At 43.8% G+C, this 25108-nt stretch overlaps 1 protein-coding gene across 2 annotated transcripts in view; it reads left to right on the top strand.

Annotated features, from left to right (window-relative positions):
* The window catches only part of LOC117449934 (interferon-induced, double-stranded RNA-activated protein kinase-like), a 94970-nt gene that overhangs the window by 20586 nt on the left and 49276 nt on the right, over positions 1 to 25108 (top strand). The gene's annotated exons all lie outside the window — the stretch shown is intronic.

The raw sequence follows: 25108 nt of genomic DNA, 5'->3' as shown, positions 1-25108 counted from the left end.
GGCTCCGACCGACAGACAGAGGCTCCGACCGACAGAGAGAGGCTCCGACCGACAGAGAGACAGAGAGAGGCTCCGACCGACAGAGAGACAGAGAGAGGCTCCGACCGACAGAGAGAGCTCCGACCGACAGAGGCTCCGACCGACCGACAGAGGCTCCGACCGACCGACAGAGAGAGGCTCCGACCGACCGACCGACCGACAGACAGAGGCTCCGACCGACAGAGGCTCCGACCGACCGACAGAGAGAGGCTCCGACCGACCGACCGACAGAGAGAGGCTCCGACCGACCGACCGACCGACAGAGGCTCCGACCGACAGAGAGAGGCTCCGACCGACCGACAGAGGCTCCGACCGACCGAAGGAGAGGCTCCGACCGACAGAGGCTTCGACCGACCGACAGAGAGAGGCTCCGACCGACCGACAGAGGCTCCGACCGACCGACCGACAGAGGCTCTGACCGACCGACAGAGAGAGGCTCTGACCGACCGACAGAGGCTCCGACCGACAGAGAGAGGCTCCGACAGAGGCTCCGACCGACCGACAGAGGCTCCGACCGACCGACAGAGGCTCCGACCGACAGAGAGAGGCTCCGACCGACCGACAGAGGCTCCGACCGACCGACAGAGGCTCCGAACGACCGACCGACAGAGGCTCTGACCGACCGACAGAGGCTCTGACCGACCGACAGAGAGAGGCTCTGACCGACCGACAGAGGCTCCGACCAACAGAGAGAGGCTCCGACCGACAGAGGCTCCGACCGACAGAGAGAGGCTCCGACCGACAGAGAGAGGCTCCGACCGACAGAGAGAGGCTCCGACCGACAGAGAGAGGCTCCGACCGACAGACAGAGGCTCCGACCGACCGACCGACAGAGGCTCTGACCGACAGAGAGAGGCTCCGACCGACAGACAGAGGCTCCGACCGACCGACAGAGGCTCCGACCGCCGACAGAGGCTCCGACCGGACAGAGGCTCCGACCGACAGAGAGAGCTCCGACCGACCGACGAGGCTCCGACCGACAGAGAGAGGCTCCGACCGACCGACAGAGGCTCCGACCGACAGAGAGAGGCTCCGACCGACCGACAGAGGCTCCGACGACCGACAGAGGCTCTGACCGACCGACAGAGAGAGGCTCTGACCGACCGACAGAGGCTCCGACCAACAGAGAGAGGCTCCGACCGACAGAGGCTCCGACCGACAGAGAGAGGCTCCGACCGACAGAGAGAGGCTCCGACCGACAGAGAGAGGCTCCGACCGACAGAGAGAGGCTCCGACCGACAGAGGCTCCGACCAACAGAGAGAGGCTCCGACCGACAGAGAGAGGCTCCGACCGACAGAGAGAGGCTCCGACCGACAGAGGCTCCGACCGACAGAGGCTCCGACCGACAGACAGAGGCTCCGACCGACCGACCGACAGAGGCTCTGACCGACCGACAGAGAGAGGCTCTGACCGACCGACAGAGGCTCTGACCGACAGAGAGAGGCTCCGACCGACAGACAGAGGCTCCGACCGACAGACAGAGGCTCCGACCGACCGACAGAGAGAGGCTCCGACCGACCGACAGAGAGAGGCTCCGACCGACCGACAGAGGCTCCGACCGACCGACAGAGAGAGGCTCCGACCGACAGAGAGAGGCTCCGACCGACCGACAGAGAGAGGCTCCGACCGACCGACAGAGGCTCCGACCGACCGACAGAGGCTCCGACCGACAGAGGCTCCGACCGACCGACAGAGAGAGGCTCCGACCGACCGACAGAGGCTCCGACCGACCGACAGAGGCTCCGACCGACCGACAGAGGATATCTTATTATACATTTACTGACACCAACTATATAATATGTACCGTTCATGAAGTACAGGTACAGTCATTTCCCACTTTAACTGCGCTACTATTCGACATGGATGAGGAATTATTTATGAAGTGGACTGGTAGAGTAGCAGAAGTACTCAGGTAAAGTAGGCTACCATAGACTGTATACATATACAGTACAATATATATTGGAAGTGTTGCACAGTAGTTAAGGAAATGTATGCTACCAAGTTACTTTCTCTGTGTAATTGCTATTCAAGGAGCAGATTGTAGTTACAAATATAAAAGATAACACCTGAGAGCTGTTAGAGCAGAGATAGGCTCATACTTTCCTCTAAGCTGAGTTTAGTCTAATAAGTTTAAAACTGAGGTCAGATCGATGCTCAGCGGCCTCTGCTGGTGAGAAAGGTCAATAAGAAACACGTGTATTTTTAAATGTACTTTTTTTTAAGGCTGAACCTGAACCAGCTTTTCTCCCAACTGTAGGAGGTGAGCAGCATTGTGTTGAATGACATGCCGCTTAACATATCTGAAGGGAGACTGGAATACAAAAATATATATATATATTAGGGCTGTCAGTCGATTAAAATATTTAATCGCGATTAATCGCATGATTGTCCATAGTTAATCGCAAATTAATCGCACATTTTTTATCTGTTCTAAATGTACCTTAGAGGAATATTTTTCAAGTTTTTAATACTCTTATCAACATATGAGTGGACAAATATGCTTTATGCTAATGTTGATTATCATTTGAACAATGACAAATATTCTCATGAATATTAAACACAACAACCTGGAACCTCTCTCATACAATACAAATGGTGTGTGTGTGTGTGTGTGTGTGTGTGTGTGTGTGTGTGTGTGTGTGTGTGTGTGTGTGTGTGTGTGTGTGTGTGTGTGTGTGTGTGTGTGTGTGTGTGTGTGTGTGTGTGTGTGTGTGTGTGTGTGTGTGTGTGTCAACTCAAGGCATATGCTCGAACGGGAGCTGCCTGGACGCTGCAATCATGTTGCTGCAATCATGAGTGTGCTGACTTCTCCTCCAATGTCCCGCTGTCTGCTTCCTGCATCAAGTCAAGTGCTCGGCGCAGTTGTGTGGATGGAGCGCTCCTCTGTTATCATTTAAACAGCTCCTTATATCCGTTAGCGCAGCTAGCTAGCACCAGATGCTAACAACAACAATAGCCGCGTTCACACTGCGGTACGGTAATGCACGTAAGGTCTCTCTCTCGCTCGCTCGGGCCACACAAACACACACCCTCCCGGTCCTCCCGATGGCCAGTCGGTGCCTGCCGGTGAGCGTGGAAGTGTGGTCTGCCACAAGCGGGCGGCAGGAGCGGGGCTGTCAGCATCAGCTTGTAGATGGTATTTTAAACTCGATGCGCTCTGAATCTACGGGGCGGCCGAGGAAAAAAAATACACATGCGTTAATCGCGTTAAAATAATTAGTGGCGTTAATTATTTTTTGCGTTAACGCGTTATTAACGCGTTAACTTGACAGCCCTAATATATATATATCAAAACAAAAAGCTAACATCTAATTTAAATTATACATTTCAAACACAGTATTTTCCCACACAGCCAATGATCTACATAAAACAAAAAACTGCTTTTAGTCTATTTGGATGATGGACAGTTAGAAGCGTTGAGTGATCAGTCTGTATTAGGTAAACAAAATGTTAATCATCGACATTTTGGTTATGATATTAATACTAATGTTATTATATTAAAGCAGGGGTGGGGAACCTCCGGCCCCCGGGCCGTATACGGACCGCTAGACCATTTGGTACGGCCCTCGAGGTAATTTATAAACAAAGTGGCCTGTGCCTGGTGGTGGGCCCCATGTGATATATTTTCATGGGGCCCAAAATCCCAGGCGGCGCCCCTGATTGTAGTTCACATGACACTGACTGAGTTTCCCACAACAGTTCAACAGAAACTCATCCCGAGCACACACACACTCACAGCTGAAGTAAAAACAATAAGTGTGGCTTGATATTGAGTAAGAAAAAGGTTTATAACGCTGTGAGCATGGGTCTGCGCTGCGGAGAGCATTTCTCCGCGATCCCAACGTAGTAGTCCGAAAAACGTTTACCCATTTAAACTGTCGTGGTAGATACTGTGGTGATTGACATTATTCACCCACGGATCTATGGGTAGGGGTATTGTTCCGCACGGACATGTTAGTGAGCCGAGCCCCGCGGACCGCAGCTCTCTCTCTCTATGCTCCGTATCAGCTGATCGCTGCACGGTGCAGCTCAGCCTCTCTCTCTCTCTCTCTCTCTCTCTCTCTCTCTCTCTCTCTCTCTCTTTCTACACACAGCGGATCCGCTGCCCGTTTAAACGCCTCATCTTTGTCAACCTTTCTTATGTTCTTTCTCTAACACGTAATGAAGGTTATTAAGCGTTTTAGCTCCTGTGTTGTTAATATTGATGCCATTTCCTTTATGAAGTGAAGCAGCCTCCCTGTCTGTGTCCTCGCGCTGTCCTCACATCCCCGGACCCCCAGACTCGGAGGAGCAGGGATGTCAGTATTGTTTATGAAGCAGGGTATAGAAAGCACATTATTGAAATGAAAATACTATTTATTTACTTTTACAAACAGTGAGCAGCTGCAGCATGTGTGTTGCAGGCAGAGATGGGGTCGTTACTAAAAAAGTAATATATTATACTACTTCGTTACTCTCTACATAAAGTAACTCGTTACTTTACTCGCAGGGCCGGCCCGCCCCTCCCTGCAGGCAGATCACGCAGACTGCTAAAGTTTCAAATGTTCTCTTTAGTTCAGTTTCCATTGTCGCATAAGACTGATCCAGATCCTGAATGTTTTCCAATGGCTGTCCTCTGTCTCCTGCTATCTGTATTGTGCGCAGTATGTCTCTGAACGATGGTGATTCCACTGTGCAAATGGGCAACATTTCCTCTATGAAGGATGCTACAAGCCTGTCCATCTCTGCTTTGGTTACCGGTCCTCCAAATTCTAATTGTTGCTGCTTCGGAGTCGGCGGTGGCGCACTCACAACATCCTCACTCTGGGTTCGGAGGTCTTTAGCTATTAGCTTCAGCTTAGCATGTGTTCTTTGCAGGTGTGTGTTGAGGCTTGACGTGGTGTTTACAGCAGTGGATAACAGCTTCTGGCCTGGACACAGTTTGCACCTCACCGTCACATTCCTGTCTATTCTTCGGACAAACTCAAAATAATGACTTTGTAACGCGTTACACCCAACTCTGGTTGCAGGACATGTGTTGGACAGACAGATTGTGCGGTTGTTGGACTCAGCACGATAGATTCAAACACACACAGAGACGAGAAGAGAGAAACAGTCGGAGTCATTTCAAATGGCGTGCTCAAAAAGAGAAAGATAGACGGCGAAAACAGAGCATTTAATGACGTGTTCTCTTACTGGACCTCTTTGAAATGCAATTAAATACCCCTGCATTATAGCAACAACAACAATAATAATAATAGCAATAGCAATAATAATTGGGAGGGGGGCGCGGCTGTTCTTATGTTCTCTGAGGGGAGGCTCACCTTCCCACACTTTGAAAACCACTGCCCTGCGCTGTACATATCCGGCATGAATCGCTAAAAGGTTTGGGAAGCTTTGTTTCGTGAAAGGGTGGCAGAGGGTGCGTCATAGCTCTGGGCGTGGCTACTGGGTATCCCTACGTGATAGGGGTGTAGCGGTTCACGGTTCAGTACCTCGGTTTGGGGGTCACGGTTCGGTACAACAAGAAAAAGCAACAAAAAAGGCGCTAATGTATAATTCCAGGTTTGTTGTTATTTATTTTTGAACAGTAGTGCAAGTTTCAGTTTAAAAACAAGGAACTCCATATTATCTATAATGGCTAATGTCAAACAAAAAAGAATGTCTTAAAAATATTACATCATAAATAATAGTGTTTCAAGAGCGCATAGCCGTTGAAATATATATGCCAATAGCTTCCGTTATTTATTTTGGTCTCGGCTTTCATGTCTATTGGCTTCTTGAAAACAGCGGGGATCAGCTGTTGAACTGCTGTTGTCTTTCGCCGGGCTCCGGTGATTGGCAAATCTGGGTGATGCCTTCTGATAGAGTGGCAAAGTCACGCCCATCTACTTCCGGTCCATGGGACCTTATTTCGGAAAAATTATGTATTGAAGTCAATGAAGAGAGAAAACGTATCTTTAGATCCTGTTTGAATTGTGCCATGAATTACACATATGATGTTTGTCAATCTTAAAAAAATCATTTCCGTGTCAAAAAAGTCACAGTTTGTCGTAAAACTGTTGAAATATAAAAATACGTATATGAAAAATACGCAACTAGAAAGACTACAAATCCTAGAGTCGCGTAAGTGATGTCACAATTGTTTTTCATCACCAAATAAGAGATAGCTCAGATAAGATAACTTTAACACGATGCCTGTGTGCTTAGTACCAGGTTGTTATCATACCAGCAATGGGTCTTGCTCGTTCTTTCGCTTCCCGTCTGATGAAAGGACCAGGAGTGGCTGGATTAAGTTAGCTACCTAGCTTGTAGCAAGCACGTTAGTTAGCATTACAGTCAGCCTTGTCATTTTTAGTAGCCTTAACATCAAGTAACATCAAGTAACCCAAAATGTTAAACAGTAAGAGTAGTAGTCATATTTCGTGAATCCTTTGAAGAGTACTGTCACCGGTGTGATCATTCTATAATACACCACTTAAGCCCGGGGGAGAAATGCTAACGCTACATTAGCATCGGCTAACTTTTGTACTTCATGCTATCTGCACAAATGGTTGACATTAAACATTAAAAAGACCAGGCAGAGAGTTCAGAGAGAATCAAAGGCAGGCAGCTTTGCATGACATTCTTCTGGACATGTTTCATTGTGGTGATAGTGAGGGTAGTCAATCCCTTTTTTGACAAGACAGTAGTGACGGCCATCTTGGTGACGTGTGTTGTTCTGCTAGACCGGAGATGTAGTTCATTCAGCGTTTCACACAAAAATATGTGTTACTTCACAGTTTTACAACACATTTTAATTGTTTTGACTGGCAGAATTATCTTTTAAATTGACAAACATCATATGTGTAATTCGTGGCACAATTCAAACGGGATCGAAAGATAATCTTTCTCTCTCCATTGACTTCAATACATAATTTTTCTGAAATAATGTCCCATGGAGGTCCACCGGAAGGGGAGGGACTTCGCCTCTCTATATGATTTAGCATGTTTGGCTGTCGCGGGCTACGCCTGGTTTGGCTTGTGTTACCATTAGCATACCGCCCCGCTGTCGAACAACGCCGACACACCGTCCTCGTCCGATCCACCACTCGCACTTCATCGTTATTGTAGTCCACAGGGAACCCGAAATGTTCCCACACACCTATTTAAAAGAAGCAGGTAGGTTCTAGCTCCTGTGTGTTATCTGAAATCGCCATACTAACTTTTCTTCTTCTTGTATTTTGTTCGTTTTGTTGTTGTTTCTTCTTGTTCTTCATTTGTTGTTTAAGGGCGGCTGGCAAACAGCTTTTAGGCGCAATACCGCCCCCTGGATTATATATAGTATAATGGGTATTGCCCTGAGTGACAGACCTTTTGTGCACTCGTAAAAAAAGGCGTATTCGTCGTGTGACTGCATGTGCCGAACCGTGACCGACGAATACGGATACCGTTACACTTACACCCCTACTACGTAGCGATACCCATGAAGAAAACATTGGAAAATTCGAAATCTCCAACGAGGCCTTTTGGGGAGGTATTTTCTGTGTTAGAGTTTTACTCGCTACAGGTTGTACTTTGAGGGGTTTTGACTCTGCAGACCGTTTACATGGATACAAACCTTCATAACACACAAGGGCACGGGTAATAACCGGAAAAGCATGACATGGGCCCTTTAACCAAATGTCTCACAGAGGGGCGTGGGGAGGGGCTCCTTATTTTCATCTAAAGTAACAGACAGAGAATCAGCACTTTTGAAACAGAGGGGATTATGGCATACTGATTCTGCCCTTCTTTCAACTTTCAGCTACAGATGTCTGGGAAGCTGTCCTCGGTGTCCTAATTCCTGCTGCTGTCGTTGCTGGCGTTGCTAGCGTTGGCGTTTGGATTCTGGTGAAACTTGGAGTGATCCGTAAGTTCCTGCTCCAAAGAATTGTATTATCAGTTTTGGGAAACTTGCTGAACAACTGAACCACCTCTGATTCTGCCCTTCTTTCAACTTTCAGCTGCAGAGAAGAGGAACCATGTCCTCGGTGTCCTAATTCCTACTGCTCTCGTTGCTCTCGTTGCTGTCGTTGCTGCTGTAGTTTGGATTCTGGTGGAACTTAGAGTGATCCGTAAGTTCTAAAGAATTGTATTATCAGTTTTGGGAAACTTGCTGAAAAACTGAACCACCTCTGATTCTGCCCTTCTTTCATCTTTCAGCTGCAAATGTCTGGCAAACTGTCGGCCCCTGTGTCCTAATTCCTGCTGCTGTTGTTGCTCTCGTTGCTCTCGTTGCCCTCGTTGTTGTCGTTTGGATTCTGGAGAATCTTGGAGTGATCCGTAAGTTCCTGCTCCAAAGAATTGTATTTCCCCGGGCGCCGTTCAAAATGGCAGCACACTGCTCCTAATAGGATGGGTCAAATGCAGAGAAACCATTTCCCAACGGGGATAAATAAAGTATATCAAATCAAAATCTAAAATATTATCAGTTTTTGGAAACTTGCTGAAACACTGAACCACCTCTGATTCTACCCTTCTTTCATCTTTCAGCTGCAGATGGAGGAACACAAGGAGGAACCTATTGCGGTGAGCACGTTGCACGTTGTAACTTCCGGTTGTTGTTGTTTTCATCTCCGGGTATCCCGTGTGCCTGTTCTGTTGCTGATAGCTTATTAACTTAAACTTAATCGATCGTTTTAAAACTCTTGATCACGGCAACTGCCTGACGTTGTAATCACACGTTACTACAGCTTAAGCACTCACAACTCTCCTTCTCTTAGCGACTGTAACTCCACAGTTGCCTACACTCTTTTCGGGTTTGCTAACGGTAGCTACTTTAGCTTGATAGCTAGCCATGGCTCTTTCCCCACCTTCTGGTGCTATTTCCTGCTCTTCCTGTCTCATGTTTGGTTACTTCCCGGCCTCCCTTACTGGTAAGGATACATGTGTTAAATGTAGTATAGTTGTTAGGTTGGAGGCGGGAATCATAGCCATAGAAGCCCGGCTCCGCATCTTAGAAAGTAACTCAGTTAAAGTAAAGCCCATGTTAGCATGTGCGGACCGGCAAAATGTAGCTCCTCTTAGCCGTCCCCCGGCAACTCCCGAGCAGCAGGGAGGCTGGGTGACTGTTCAGAAGGGGCATAACGCGAAACCCGCAGGTCCCCACCAACCCGTTCACGTATCTAACAGATATTCCCCACTCAGCGAGACACCCGCTGAGAAGCCAACTCTGGTTATTGGTAGCTCTATTATGAGACACGTGAATTTAGAGACCGAAGCCTCCACAGTCACATGCATTCCGGGGGCCAGAGCGTGCGACATTGAGGCGCATCTTAAACTGCTGGCTAAAGATAAACGTAAATACAGTAGGATTGTTATTCACGTCGGTGGTAATGATGTTCGTTTACGCCAATCAGAATGCACAAAACTTAATGTGGAGTCGGTGTGTAGTTATGCTAAAACAATGTCGGACACCGTAATCTTCTCTGGTCCCCTCCCCAATCTGATCAATGATGACATGTATAGCCGCATGTCATCATTTCAGCGCTGGTTGTCTTGGTGGTGCCCAGCAAACAATGTGGGCTTCGTAAATAATTGGACAGCCTTCTGGGGAAAACCTGGTCTGATTAAGAGAGACGGCATTCACCCTACTTTGAAAGGTGCAGATCTCATTTCGGCAAACATTTCAGGGCTTTGTGGACGTAATCCATGACAAACTGGAGTTGAGACCAGGAGGCAGAGTCGCAGTCTTACACGCTTCTCTGCGCTCTCTCCTAGGCAGTCACCCATAGGAATCCCGAACCCAATAAAATACCCAATATTAGCGGTGTGTGTGTCTGCCCAAGGACAATTTAAGGTAAAACCTAATAGAGGTGTCATACATAATAACCTAATAAAAGTAAATGTAACAACTACTACAGTGCAACAAAACAGGAAGATTAAATGTGGTCTCTTAAACATAAGATCTCTAGCATCTAAAGCAATATTGGTAAATGATTTAATATCAGATTATAATATTGATATATGCTGTCTCACTGAAACTTGGTTGAGACATGAAGAATATGTCAGCATAAATGAGGCCACTCCACCCAGCCATGTCAACACTCATATTGCTCGAGGCACGGGCCGAGGAGGTGGAGTTGCAGCAATCTTTGACTCAAGTTTACTTATCAATACTAAACCAAAATGTAATTATACCTCTTTTGAAAGCCTCGTTTTTAGTCTTACGCATCCGACCTGGAAAACTTTGCAGCCAATCTTATTTGTTACAGTGTATCGTGCACCAGGTCCTTATTCAGAATTCTTATCAGAATTCTCTGAGTTTTTATCAACTTTGGTTCTTAAAACAGACAAAGTAATTATCGTAGGTGACTTTAATATTCATGTTGACGATGATAAAAATAGCCTTACTGTTGCATTTAACTCTATATTAGATTCTGTTGGTTTCTGTCAGAGTGTAAATAAACCAACCCACTGCTATAATCACACTCTCGACCTTGTTCTGACTTATGGTATTGAAATTGAGCAACTATTAGTCGAACCGCATAATCCTGCTTTATCCGACCATTTCTTAGTAACTTTTGAAGTACTGTTACTAGACTACAAAGCATTAGTCAAAAGCTCTTGCAGCAGAAACCTATCTGTTAGTGCTATAGCCACATTTAAGGAAGAGATTCAACCAATACTTAACTCGATAGCATGTCTGCATGTAGGGGAGGAAACTTATACAAAATGTACACCACCCCAAATTGATCATGTTGTTGATAGTGCTATAGATGCGCTGCGAATAAAATTAGATTCTGTTGCTCCTTTGAAAAAGAAGAAAATAAAACAACATAGATTAGCTCCATGGCATAATGCCGAAACCCGCAAAATAAAGCAAAAGTCTAGACAACTTGAAAGGATATGGCGTTCCACTAAACTTGAAGAATCTCGTTTAATTTGGCATATTACTCTCAATGAATATAAGAAAGCACTGCGTAAAGCGAGAGCAGCCTACTACTCTTCATTAATAGATGAGAATAAGAATAATGCAAGATTTCTTTTCAGCACTGTAGCCAGGCTGACAGAGAGCCACAGCTCGATTGAGCCTTCTATTCCCTTAGCACTCAGTAGTAATGATTTTATGTGCTTTTTTAACGATAAAATTGTTACTCTTAGAAACAAAATTAATGACCTCTTGCCTTCGACCAGTATAGTGTTATCAACAGCTCCCGAAATCGTAAGTTCTAATATTACACTAGATAGTAAACTAGAATGCTTTTCAGCCATTAACCTTGAACAATTACATTCAATGATTCTCTCTTCTAAACCATCAACGTGTATGTTAGACCCAATTCCAACTAAGCTGTTGAAGGAAGTTTTTCCATTAATTAGCACTTCTTTATTAAATATTATGAATATGTCTTTATTATCAGGCTATGTTCCACAATCATTCAAAGTAGCAGTGATAAAACCGCTTCTTAAAAAGCACAACCTCGATCCAGAGGTTTTAGCCAACTATAGACCTATTTCTAATCTTCCGTTCCTCTCAAAAATTCTTGAGAAAGCGGTCGCAAAACAGTTGTGTGATTACTTAAAAAACAATGATTTATTTGAAGATTTTCAGTCTGGCTTTAGAACACATCATAGCACAGAGACAGCTCTGGTTAAAGTCACAAATGATATTCTAATAGCCTCAGACAAGGGACTTGTCTCTATTCTTGTTTTGCTCGATCTTAGTGCTGCATTTGATACTATCGACCATGATATCCTATTGCAAAGACTAGAGCACTTAGTTGGCATACAGGGAACTGCTTTAGGCTGGTTTAGGTCCTATCTATCTGAACGCTCTCAGTTTGTACGTGTTAACGATGAATCTTCCACGCAAACCAAAGTTAGCCATGGAGTGCCACAGGGCTCAGTGCTCGGACCTATTTTGTTCACATTATATATGCTTCCGTTAGGCAATATTATAAGGAATCATTCTGTAAACTTTCATTGTTATGCGGATGATACTCAACTATATTTATCAATCAAGCCTGATGAAATTAATCATCTAAATAAAATTCAAGACTGCCTTAAGGACTTAAAAACGTGGATGACCTTAAACTTTTTGATGTTAAACACGACCAAAACTGAAGTTATTGTACTTGGCCCGAAGAATCTACGAAACAAATTATCTAAAGACATACTAACTATGGATGGCATTAATTTGGCCTCCAGTGAGACTGTAAGGAATCTTGGTGTTATATTTGATCAGGATTTATCCTTTAACGCCCACATAAAATCAATTTCAAGGACCGCCTACTTCCATCTACGTAACATTGCAAAAATCAGGCATATCTTGCCTCAAAACGATGCAGAGAAACTAGTCCATGCATTTGTTACTTCTAGGCTGGATTATTGTAACTCTTTATTATCAGGGAGTACCAAGAAGTCAATCAAGTCGCTTCAGCTGATTCAAAATGCTGCGGCTCGTGTACTAACCAGAGTTAGGAAAAGGGACCACATTACTCCTGTTCTGGCTGCCTTACACTGGCTCCCTATAGAACACAGGATAGAATTTAAAATTCTTCTTCTCGCCTACAAAGCCCTTAATGGGCAGGCGCCATCTTACCTTAAAGAACTCATTATACCCTACTGTCCTACTAGGGCATTGCGTTCCAAGAATGCAGGGTTGTTGGTTGTTCCTAGAATCTTTAAAAGTACAATGGGAGCCAGAGCCTTTTCTTATCAAGCTCCACATTTGTGGAATCAGCTTCCAGTTTGTGTTCGGGCGGCAGACACCCTATCCGTTTTTAAGAGTGCGCTTAAGACCTTCCTTTTTGATAAAGCTTATAGTTAGGGCTGATTAGATTCAGCCCCTAGTTTTGCTGATATAGGCTTAGTTTGTCGGGGGACATCTTACTTCTTCCTTCTCTCTGTCTATACCTGTGTACACTCATGTTCCGATTAACCCAGCTTCCCCAAATGTCTTTCTTTTTGGTGTCTATATACGCTGGGATCCGGAGTCATGGATGATCCTGCGGTCCTGTGTCCTGGATCGCGAGCGCTGGATCTTGAGTCGTGGCTGTGGTCCTGGATCATAGGTCCTGGATGGATATCCTCGTGGATTCATCTTCCTATTATACACACATGCATTTCCAAACATTTGGACTACCTATGTTGCAAATGTATTATCTTTTCAATTTACACACGGCATCTATTGCACGTCTGTCCGTCCTGGGAGAGGGATCCCTCCTCTGTTGCTCTCCCTGAGGTTTCTCCCATTTTTCCCTTTAAACTGGGTTTTCTTTGGAAGTTTTTCCTTGTACGATGTGAGGGTCTAAGGACAGAGGGTGTCGTATTGTCATACTGATATTCTGTACACACTGTGAAGACCACTGAGACAAATGTAACATTTGTGATATTGGGCTATATAAATAAACATTGATTGATTGATTGATTGAGATGTCTGGGAAGCTGTCCACCCCTGTGTCCTAATTCCTTGTGCTGTCGTTGTCGTTTGGATTCTGGTGAAACTTGGAGTGATCCGTAAGTTCCTGCTCCAAAGAATTGTATTATCAGTAGGGTTGGGTATCGTTTGAACTTCCACGATTCTGATTCCGAATCCGATTATACTTTTCGATTCCGGTTCTTAACGGTTCTCAATTCCGATTCTTTGAGGGGCAGGGTAAAAAAAATGATTAAGTTCTTGTTGAGAAAAACAAGCATATCTGCATCTCAGGCATACCGGGAAGAAATGTTTGAACATGTTAAAGCAAAATGCTTCAATCTGGTGCACTTTAAGCAGAATGACTAGAGACTAGATCTAGGGGGTACAACTCTAAACACCCATATGAAAAAGATCGGTTTACATTTGAATAATTAAATAAGTATGTGAGCATAACCAATAACCTACCATAGCCAATAACAAATACATGTAACGTATTTTATGTTTGTTGTTCATTCATATCTTATTTTACTATTTTATTTATGCATATTTTTTTAACTCTCCAGTTTAAAACGATATGTCTGGTTTACTGTCCTATAGTATACATTGGAAGAATGATTTCAAACCTGTTGTATCCCAATAATTATAAAGGAGTGCCTTGGAAATATGTGTTTACATAAATTGTGATCAAAACGTTTGAGATCCACTGAGATAACTTAGACTAAAGTGAACTATCTCAACACTCGGAGTCCTTTACCTCACTGAGCTGAAGTTATCAGCCTCAGTCTGACTGGAGAGGACTCTCCCTCCACATCATTGTAGAAACATCTTCTTCTTCCGTTAGAGCAGCTAGCACCAGATGCTAATAACAACAGCGCCGGTGTAGGTACCAGATGTGTTCGGGGTACCAGATGTGTTCGGGTGTATTTCCGTCGCATCCGTCATCAGTCATATTTTACGGCAACTCAAGAGGGCCATGATGGTCAAATTCCGAACATTTAAACATAGCCGACACTTCATTATTTACTTTGTCCGTTATTATATGTTGAAGATTATACTTTTCTCCGTCATGTTGTTTCTATAGCAACAACTTCAAACAGGCATAGCCTACACTTCATTCTTTACTTTGTTCGTTATTATATGTAGAAGATATACATTTTTTCTCCGTCATGTTGTTTCCATAGCAACAACTTCAAACAACAACAGCTAACCGCTAGCCGCAAAGCTAGCATCACAGCCACTGCTCCGTTTTTAGAGACTTTGCACACGTTTTTCACAAACATTCTTACACGCTAAGAGTACTTCCATTCGCTTCGTCTTGATCTGTAGATGTGATTTGATGTGTCGTGTGTCCCCCAACTCCCCTCCAAAGTTCAGATATTTAATAAAATACTCAGGGGAGTTTCCTGAATTTTCATGCCCAAAGCCAAGCACTAGGCCCTGGGTAAATTAAGAGGCTGATCTCGGGCACTTTTGTCCACTTTCCCTGGAGGTAGAAACTCAAGCCAGACATCCCTGGGATCGTCTTATAGAGTAGATGATCAGTGAGGCCTTGTTTTTACTGAATGATTTGGTTTTTTATGGGGAATTCAAATATGAGCTTATTTTTAGGATTTTCGGAGACTTTGCACACGTTTTCACAAACATGTTCACGCTAGGAGTATGGGAGTACTTCCATTCGCTTTATCTTGATCTGTAGATGTGATGTAATGTGTCGTGTGTCTCCCAACTCCTCTCCAAAGTTCAGATACTATATAAAAATACTAAAAGGTAAATAAAACATGAAACATAATGACAAAATAACAACCTAAAAGATATGTATTCTATCTACACATTTCGTAATTATCTAATCTAGTAGCCTTATAAAAGTGTTGGCTAAAGTAACGCAGAATATTTTTTTTTTGTAATTGTAAATAATTGGAAACATTATTTATGTGCACAAGTACATGGGACCCCACCATAGCCCCCCACACATAACAAGCTGTCCCGAGTTCCTCCGGCTGCAGTTCCGCAGACGGCCGGTGTGTGGCAGCAGAGCGCTGGGAGCAGAGGGAGCAGAGGGAGGTGAGTAGACGGATATGACGGATGACGATTGCGACGGAAATACACCCGAACATATCTGGTACCCCGAACACATCTGGTACTGACACCGGTTCCAGTGCACCCTCCCTTTCTCCCTCGCTCCCTCGCACTTTGGCTGTGAGCTGCGGGCGCCAGATAAGCCAACATCCCCCATTTTCATCACTTGCAGCGCCAATCGTACAGGGCGAATGAAACGTGTAACCGGGGTGAAAAGGGTGTTACATTTACTTAATTATGAATGTTGTTACATAAAGTCCGAAAATTAGGATGAGCACCAACGGTCAAAACATTTGTTTTCCCTCCACAGATCTGTCAGCGCAGCGCCTCCACAGATCTGGCGCCCTCGGCGAACATCTATAACGGCCCCTACACACGGCGGCGTGCGTTGCCGCTTGGCGGTGGGCGTGTCTTGAGCTTGGGGAGTCAACGCGAGCAGCCCGACCAACAACCAACCACATGAATGTCCCGCCCCGGACATACAAAGCAAAGCATTCATGCTACATCCATGCTGGCTAAATATACTGTCTATGCTTGCTAGCTGTCCATTCAAACGAAGTACACTGGATATAAACTCCCCAAACAAGCGAAAACCTACCAGTTTCCCCCACTGTCTCTGCCACCTCCCCCCATGCCTGGCTCCTCCGGTTTGTATCCCTGTATGTTCCCTACCGCCACGATCATTTTCTCCTCCTTTTGTTGACATATGGGAAATAACTGCGGTCTGGCTCTCCCAACATACACCCGGTTTGATTGGCTAGTGCTTGTACTGGCAACGCACGCCGCCGTGTGTAGGGGCCGTAACACCAGTGTGACGGGGCGGCCCTGGTCTCAGGTTACACTGTAGGAAGTACAACGCTACATTTCCCGCCTCGCCGCAGTCACACAGGAGGCTACGGAGAGCGCCGAGAAACATTTCCTCAGGCATCGAAAAGCGGAACCGAAATTCACATTTCTAAATGATGCCGTTGGAATCGATATGTTGGAACCGGTTCCGAACCGGAACCGGTTCTCGGTACCCAACCCTAATTATCAGTTTTGGGAAACTGATTCTACCTTTCTTTCATCTTTCATCTTTCAGCTGCAGATGTCTGGAAAGCTTTCCTCCCGTGTGTCCGAATTCCTGTTGCTTTCGTTGTTGCTGCCGTTTAGATTCTGGTGGAACGTGGAGTGATCCGTAAGTTCCTGCTCTAAAGAACTGTATTATCAGTTTTGTGAATCTTGCTGAAACTCTGAACTTAAAGGTGGGGTAGGTAAGTTTGAGAAACCGGCTTGAGATTGCCAGAATTTGAAAATACACAACCGGAGAAAATCTGCCACTTCCTCACAGAGCCCCTCCCCCAACACACACGAACGCGCACATGACCAATGAGGGCACGAGAAGTGTGTGCCCCGATGGAAGGCTGACAGGCAGGTAGGCCATCCAGTTACTTTAGCCGGCTCAGATGATTGGTCGTGCTTTTTACAGCGCCACGGCTTCCACAGATGAGGTTTTGTTATGGATTTTTTGTCAAAGCACTTCAGATATTCATTGCTCTCGGGATGTTAAGAGCATTCCATGGAATATAACAAATAGTGTATCTCGAGCTGGTTTCTCAAACTTACCTACCCCACCTTTAAATGCACGTAGGATAGGATTTCCTAGAAGCCCATGTATTGACTCGTACTAAATAATCCCTCTGCCTCGTCTCCAGCAGTGTGCTGACCTCTGACTGAAATGTTTCACTCTGTTTAGAGGATAGGGTTTCTAATGTTAGAATATTGTTTCTGATCAAGCGCTCCTGGTGAAGTGATCATTACCCATCACTGGAGATATCAGTGCCTTGCATGCAGAGGTGCTGCGCTGCCGAAAAACATTGAACCACAACTTCATCCAACTATCATTTCAAGTTTCAAAGTCTTTATCGTCACATGCACAGTAGCTACAGTGGAGAAAGGGCAATGCATCATAGTTATATAAGACATACAACAATACAACTAATTAAAAGATACAAATAGTGCAAGAAGAAACAGTTCATGTTGCGAGACAGAGAGCACGCTCGTGAACTGTCAACGGGGGGGGGGGGGGAGCTTTGGCGCTCTTAGGAGTTTGCTCTAATCTGTCAAAATGACGGACTGCTCTCAGATGTTTCCGTCATAGTTAAAATAAATCTGTCATAGACGGAGAATATTCGCTTAACGCGACCTCTGGCCTCAGAACACACAACCTCTCCTTAATTGTATGAAGTCTCTAACACTGTTTTTAAAATTTCACAGATTTATTAGAAAGAAGGAGAGCCGATGGAACATTTCGTTAAAAAGGAGAACCCTGCAGCCTCAGAGGGAGATCAGCAGAGCGCTGCAGAAGAAGGCCTGGTGGGGTCAGAGGTCACAGACAGCAACAATCAACCATCAAATACGGTCTATTAAAGGCTCAATCAAGGCAGAACAGACCTTTCTATATCCCCTCACAAACATAGGGCTGGGCCATCAATCAAAATAACATCTGTATTGTGACAGACATTAGCCTCATCCCAATACCCCTCCTCGACTCCTCTCTTCCCCTCCTCTGGGACTTGACCCGGAAATCGATCAAGACACGCCATTTTGAAGGACGTCCCAATAGCTGAAATGCACACGGAGGAGTCGAGAAGGGGTGAGGGAGGAGGGGAGCGGGAGGATGCACGAGAGCAGACTATGCGGAAGTGTTTTCACTACTCGCGTATACAAGCCCCGCCCCCACCTTCACAGCTGGTACATTTCAACAGAGGAAAACTGACAACTGGAAAATGAGTAGAAAAGCGTCACATAAATGTATAAGTGCTCACAGCTCCGTGGGAATTATTATGTGCAATTCATTTCTAAAAGGCTTCACATTACTATAATTATATTTGTATTCAAATGTAGGCTACATTTTACACCAAAACGGAACACAAAAGCAGGACCAACCATCACACATTGAATTCCTTGACTAACAAGAGAAAGATTCATTCATTTAAATAAGTATTTAACCGGAAATGGGCCGGATCTAAAGGTTCTTCAGTTCAGCCCGATGAGAGGGGATACAGCTGTGCACATGTCATCATTAACAGACGTCGTTTAAGAGTGACGTTTGAGTGAACGAGGACATCCCAATTAATACCTGAGGACTCCTCTGTCCTCGCGTCACCTCCTCGTGTCTCTCGCTCGCATCTTAGAGGAGGAGTCGAGGAGGGGTATTGGGATGAGGCTACGGAGTCACGTTGGATTCATGATATATGTGTGTTCTCTTGTTCATGTTTTTAAAGCAGCATTACATTGAAATCATGTCATTCAGTAACTAGCATTACCTGTGTTACCCACTAGGTGGTGATATCCATGTGACATGTCATTGTGTAAATATTTTTATAAAAACAACAAATATAAATCCTGCAGTTTCATCACAATAACGATATCAGAAAATCCTCTATGTTGACATGTGTACCGTTATAAAAAAACTTTTAAATGTATTTGGCAAGTGAAGGTTGATGAAGGTGTCGACGCTCAGCAATTCAGCTGCTGGGTGTGCACTAGGCAACACTGCTGACTACTATACATTGACTGAGGAGAAGTGCCTTATACATCGCCAATTCAAGACTTCATTTAACCCCCTGTGAGTTTGGTCTCTTAAAACCACATCAGCAACATTATAAACTGGTTCTCCCACTTATCTCAACCTGATGCAGACTACTGTAAAACTCCAGCTAGCTTAAAGGTGGGGTAGGTAAGTTTGAGAAACCGGCTCGAGATCGCTAGAATTTGAAAATACACAACCGGAGACAATCTGCCACTTCCTCACAGAGCCCCTCCTCCAACACACACGAACGCGCACATGACCAATGAGGGCACGAGGTAAGTTTGTGCCCCGATGGGAGGCTGACAGGCAGGTAGGCCGTCCAGTTACTTTAGCCGGCTCAGATGATTGGTTGTACTTTTACAGTATTACGGCTTCTACAGATGACATTTTTTTATGGATTTGTTGTCAAAGCACTTCAGATATTCATTGCTATCGGGATGTTAAGAGCATTCCATGGAATATAACAAAGTGTATCTCGAGCCGGTTTCTGAAACTTACCTACCCCTCCTTTAAAAGACTGTTCTTATATATTTCATACATGCTGCCAATCAACAAGGAGTGCTGCTGGATGAAATTGTGTGTCAGATGTCTTTGGAATTTTGTTTTGTGTATTTTTCTTTCTTTTAAAATGTGTATTATTTAAACTATTACTTCTATTTACTTTGCATGTGTCTCCGTTTCTCATGCTTCTCACTCCAACACAAAACATATATTTTTGTCATGTTGCCAAAAGGGACTAAACTGGAAGTTCTTGACAACCGTGTGCTGTGCTATGAGGAGAATTATCATATGTTCTTGTTTCCCTGAATGTAAATCAATACTTTCTCTTGTGTACTATTTTGAATTTTGTTACGTAACCCTTCTCTTGCGTTTCGGGTCAAAAGTGACCGAATTACTTTTGTTTTACTCATAAATATTTTGTTTTTCATCCAATTGCCTCGATACCTTATGTTATCCTTCACACTAGGCCTCTGAACATATACACTTGATGATCACCACTTGCATTGCATTATTCAACAGTGAAACATCCTTGATGTTTTCGGTCAGAATTGACCTCCATAGCAAATGAATGGGTTTGAGTGTATTATGTTCATCCTGCAGATGGAAAACATGTACATTTCATCAAAAATCATGTGCTTTATATATTCATATCATGCTTTATATATTCATATCATGTAATATACTAACCCCCATATTTTAAATCTCTGTGTAAATCTGAATTTATAAAGTAACTAGTAAGTGGATTAAAAAGTATAATCTTTGCTTTCAAAATGTAGTAAAAGTATAACATTCAAAGAGATGATTTCGTGGGAGAAAAAGGTACAAATGTGAGATTTTCTAAATAAAGCAGCACAGGTCCATTCCGTTTCATTTTCTATTAAAATAAAGTGGCATTATTTAAATACCATTTCTGAAAATGTATTATGATCAGGACTACGGTGCGCTGATTTTGACCACCAGCGTGTTGCGACCATTGGATACTGCAGAGAGAACAAGGTGACAATTATTGCCTCAACTGTTGAATAGGCCATCTGTCCAATCCAATCCACTGTTATTCACATTGATGGATGTCATGTGTTCAGAGCAGATCGTCAGGGCAGAGCTGGTGGTGTTGCAATCTGCTGAGAAACTACAGCGCTCAGCCCTTCACTCAATTTCAATTCCAAGGCACTTTGAGTTGCTAGCAGTCCAAACGACTATAGCAAATGCTCCTCTCACTGTTATTGGCTGTTACAGGCCTCCATCGGCCATCATGGATGCACCTACCAGCCTTACTGAATTGTTGTCTACGTTTTCTTCTGAAATCATATTATTGGGTGATTTAAATTGCGATTGGTTGAGTGATAAATCTTCACAGTTTAAGCAGGTTTGTGATTCTTTGAACCTAACTCATCTTATTGATAGTCCCACTAGAATAAACCAATAACGATACCCTTATAGATTCTAACAGATGCAGCTCATAAGTACGTGTGTGTTGGTGTTTTTCCTAATGATATCAGCGACCATTGCACTATTGCTTGCGTTAGGAGCACTAAGTCGCCCAAAGCCAAGGGCCTTATTGTGCTCAGGCGCTGCTTCAAACACTTCTCTGAGCAGGCTTTCCTTCACGATCTGGCGGAGGTTAAATGGCACTTCATAGCGTTAATTCCATCTGTTGATGTTGCCGTCCAATTAGTTATTGATCACTTTTTATCGATCATTAATAGACATGCCCCCCTTAGAAAGTTCAGAGTTAAGAATAGGAACACTCCACGGTTTACTAGAGAACTATCGGATCTAATTCATGATCGAAATAAGCAATGTTCCTTAGCTAGAAAGTCCAACACTAGTGATGACTGGCATCTTTTTCGTGTCCTCAGAAATAAATGTTCAGCTAACGCTGATTACTATCTGAGCTTAACCACTGATTGTTTTAATGACCATTCTAAGTTCTGGAAAACAATTAAATCACTTCAGAACAAGAAGGTTTCTAGTTTCCCACAAAAACTGAAGGTCAGTGATTCTTTTCCCTGTATGTCGGGGGCGGGAGATTCATGTGATTGGTTGTTGATCGTGTTGCTTGAATAAAATCCCCAAACTACAGACACGCCCCGCTCCAAGCTTTTTTTGAAGCTGTAGTGTGGACGCTCCGTAATCTGACAGGACGGAGACACGCAGCTCTGCTCCCCTGCAGCTCCTCCCTCTGCAGCAAAACACACACTTCAAGTCAGATCATCGCCCTTAGCTATTTTAATTACCTCTCAATCTCCCTAAACTAGTTATAAATATGTTTATTTTGACTGTCGGCCGGGTCACTGATTACTGGATGAGCTGCTGCATGAGACAGACACTGACGCTGTCCGAAGAGAGGGAGGAAAAAGAGAGGCTCCGTGTATTTTATTATTATATTATATAGAGTCGTTATTCATTTGTTTTAAAGCTCAATAAATAACAAAGAAGACCTTTGACCGGCACTTTTATCATTTTGTCCGGAAGATTTAAACTTTAATACACGTTGACTGGCGAAAAACTCTGCCCGGTTCCCTCGGCCCCCACCGCGGAGAATAAACAGAAGGGCAACCATGACAACCATGCTTCTTCGCTACTTTTGTGGAGGAAGTTACAGCGCCACGTAGAGGCTCCTGCATATGTACTGCAGCTTCTCCAGCGGTTGGAGCTAAACGGAGCGGTCTCGTGTGGACAGACACTATCCGGATAACTATTGCGTGTGGACGGAAGCTTGTTTGCGATTGCGTTAATCCTATGCGTTTAGCCGTTTTCGTCCTCGTGGGGCCGCAGCCTCAATAGCATGTTTTAGATTGAAGTTGTCTGAACTCTGAAGTCCTTACCACCAGCTGCTCTTGCAGTAATAAGTAGTGCACCTTTCTTACTGTCCTAATGTGCTCAATGTAGTGACTGCTTTTTTATCTTTTGTTTTCTTATGTTGTCTGTATTTTATATGTTTGTGTTATGTGTAACGTTTCTGCCTTCTTGGCAGGCCCGGTTCTACGGGGGTGCATAAGGGTGCATTGCACCCTCAGTTGAGTCGTTATGCACCCTCATTTGAAAAATGAAAAGTAAAAAAATGAAAAGTGAAAAAAATTACATTTTGCCTACTATTACTAACAATAGTAGTAATAATAATAATAATAATAATAAGAAGAATAATAATAAGAAGAATATAGTTGAAATTAAATAAATTGTAATTTGAGGACCCCCATAGAGGGTGTTAGGTACACTCCCCACTTATAAAATAGCACTTTACCACTGCACCCTCTCTAATCTCAGATGCACCCTTAGTCATTTTGTTCTGGAACCGGGCCTGCTTCTTGGCCGGGTCAGCATTGCAAATGAGATTCTATCTCAATGCTTTTATCTGGTTAAATTAAATTAATTTTTTTTTTTAAATGATCCAGAGTCACCTAAACCTTCAAAATCGACCCAAAATTAATCCCAATCAGCCCATCGAGAGTAAAAATATAGACATTTTCTGGTTGAAACTTCCATTTTTGATAATGTAAATGTCAGAAATGGACTCAGCATCCTCAATTAACCTCAAAACCACTCCTACATTGTCAAAATCTGCCTTTTAACTATTGTCCCCATGCTTTAACACAACTTGTGCTAATTATGCAAATTGACAACAGTTGGTTTAGTGTACGAGTCCGTCCCATAAAACGTTGACCGAAGTGGTTTTCAGACCAAAGTGCTTTCAGCAGTAAACTATCGTGTGTGTGCGTCACATGGATAGGATTCTAAATACATGCTAAATACCTGCTGAAGCGCAATTATACAGTACTGTATTCACTGTATTTATTATTATCTGTGTAGTTATTGTTATTTATACATTTCCCACCTATTTACCTTTATTTCCGTATCATTTATTTTACATACTACAGATAATTGTATATAACTGACTGTTTTGTCCTCTGGTTAGACCCTGCTTGCATTTTGTAGAGACAATAAAGTAATCTAATCTATTTTGATATAGTAACCGATGTCCATATGTTTCTGTCTTTGTGAACGTGCGCCTGCATGCATGTGAGTGATAGGTGTGCTCAACACTAGCACAACAACCCTGTTCCTCCTTTACAGTAAGTTGTGTGTGTTGGCATGGCAACGCTGTGTCATACAGTACATCGTTTTTATTTGAGTCACTTCCAATCTAGTTTTCAAGCAGCACATTTACTCAGACAGGTGTGTGTGTGTGTGTGTGTGTGTGTGTGTGTGTGTGTGTGTGTGTGTGTGTGTGTGTGTGTGTGTGTGCTGGGCCGTATCCAGGATTTCCTAAATACCGAGGTCCAAACATGCTAGGGGGGTTCGGGGGTATACTCCCCCGAGATTTTTGGGATTTTCATGATCTAGTTAGGTGCTTTTTAAGTCCTGTGGGGGGTCAGTGGGCTGCAGCATCCATTCTTTTTTAAAGTGTAATGCGTGAGAATCAGTTGAGTGTTACTATTAATGATCTGGACATGCAGAAGAGGCTAAAATGATCACAACACATTGTCAACAACATTCATTTTCCATGTCTCTCTCCTTTCCATAACCTGCAGCCTCTCTTCCACCATCTTTAGTCTCTCTGTCTTCTTCCTGTTCATTACTCTCTCTGTCCTCTACTCTTTATCTTTGTTCAGTCTCTCCTCGTTGTTCACTGTTTGCTCCTCCTCACTTGTCGCTCCTGCCAGTGAATTAAAAGCAATTCAGCAATTTAGTTCATTTCACTTGTTTGTTTGCATTATTTTTTTTAACTTTAAATCAGTTTTGTTTGATTCTCAAAAGAGAACAAAGATGTAAGCAAATTGTGTTTTATACAATTGTATGTTATTATTACATCATAACAAAGATGTTGTTTTAAAATTATGCCTATTGTCTCTATTCTAAATGAAGACTACGTTATAGATAGATAGATAGATGGGGTTATTAAGCCTACATTCGTTTGTGTGACTGTACCTGCAGTTCCTCCCTGACTTCCATCACTTTCTCTCTCTTTCCCTCTCTCTGTCCTGTCTCTTCCTAACCAAAGCTGAGCCTCGACTGACGTAGTCTTTTCATTATATCTGAGTCAGTGTGAAAAGAAAACAATACAATGTTATATCTTCAATGTTTTACTCAAATTGAAATGAAAGAAAAGCATTACAACGTTTGTTAAAAGGTAATCCTTCTGACATTGGATGAATGTAATTAACTGTAGCTCTCTAGCTAGTTTATTCACGCAATTTAAACTAAAGCATAGCCTATAGCTGCAAAATAAGTTAGTGTGCATGTTGTCGGACGTCCACTGACTAACGTAGAGCGTTCACACAGGACCTGCTGGTCATATGATGTCCTGATGTCCTGATGTCCTGATGTCCTGATGAACAGAAACACAAGCAGCCGCTGGACTCAGATCTCTCGATACCTCATCACTCCTCCTCTGCTCCGGTTCAAGTCCGGGCTGCGGTGGTTTGTTGATACATGTCGTCTTCTTCTGTTTGCTTTAATCGAGGCTATGTAGTTATGCAGCGCCCCCATCGGCAGTAAATGGAAGTACTACAAAGAATCCCTTTTACTGCAATTATATCACAAGTTTTGTATACAC

This window comes from Pseudochaenichthys georgianus, chromosome 1 (assembly GCF_902827115.2).
Source record: "Pseudochaenichthys georgianus chromosome 1, fPseGeo1.2, whole genome shotgun sequence".
NCBI classification, from domain to species: Eukaryota; Metazoa; Chordata; class Actinopteri; order Perciformes; family Channichthyidae; genus Pseudochaenichthys; species Pseudochaenichthys georgianus.
This window is presented reverse-complemented; position numbering and strand designations above follow the sequence as displayed.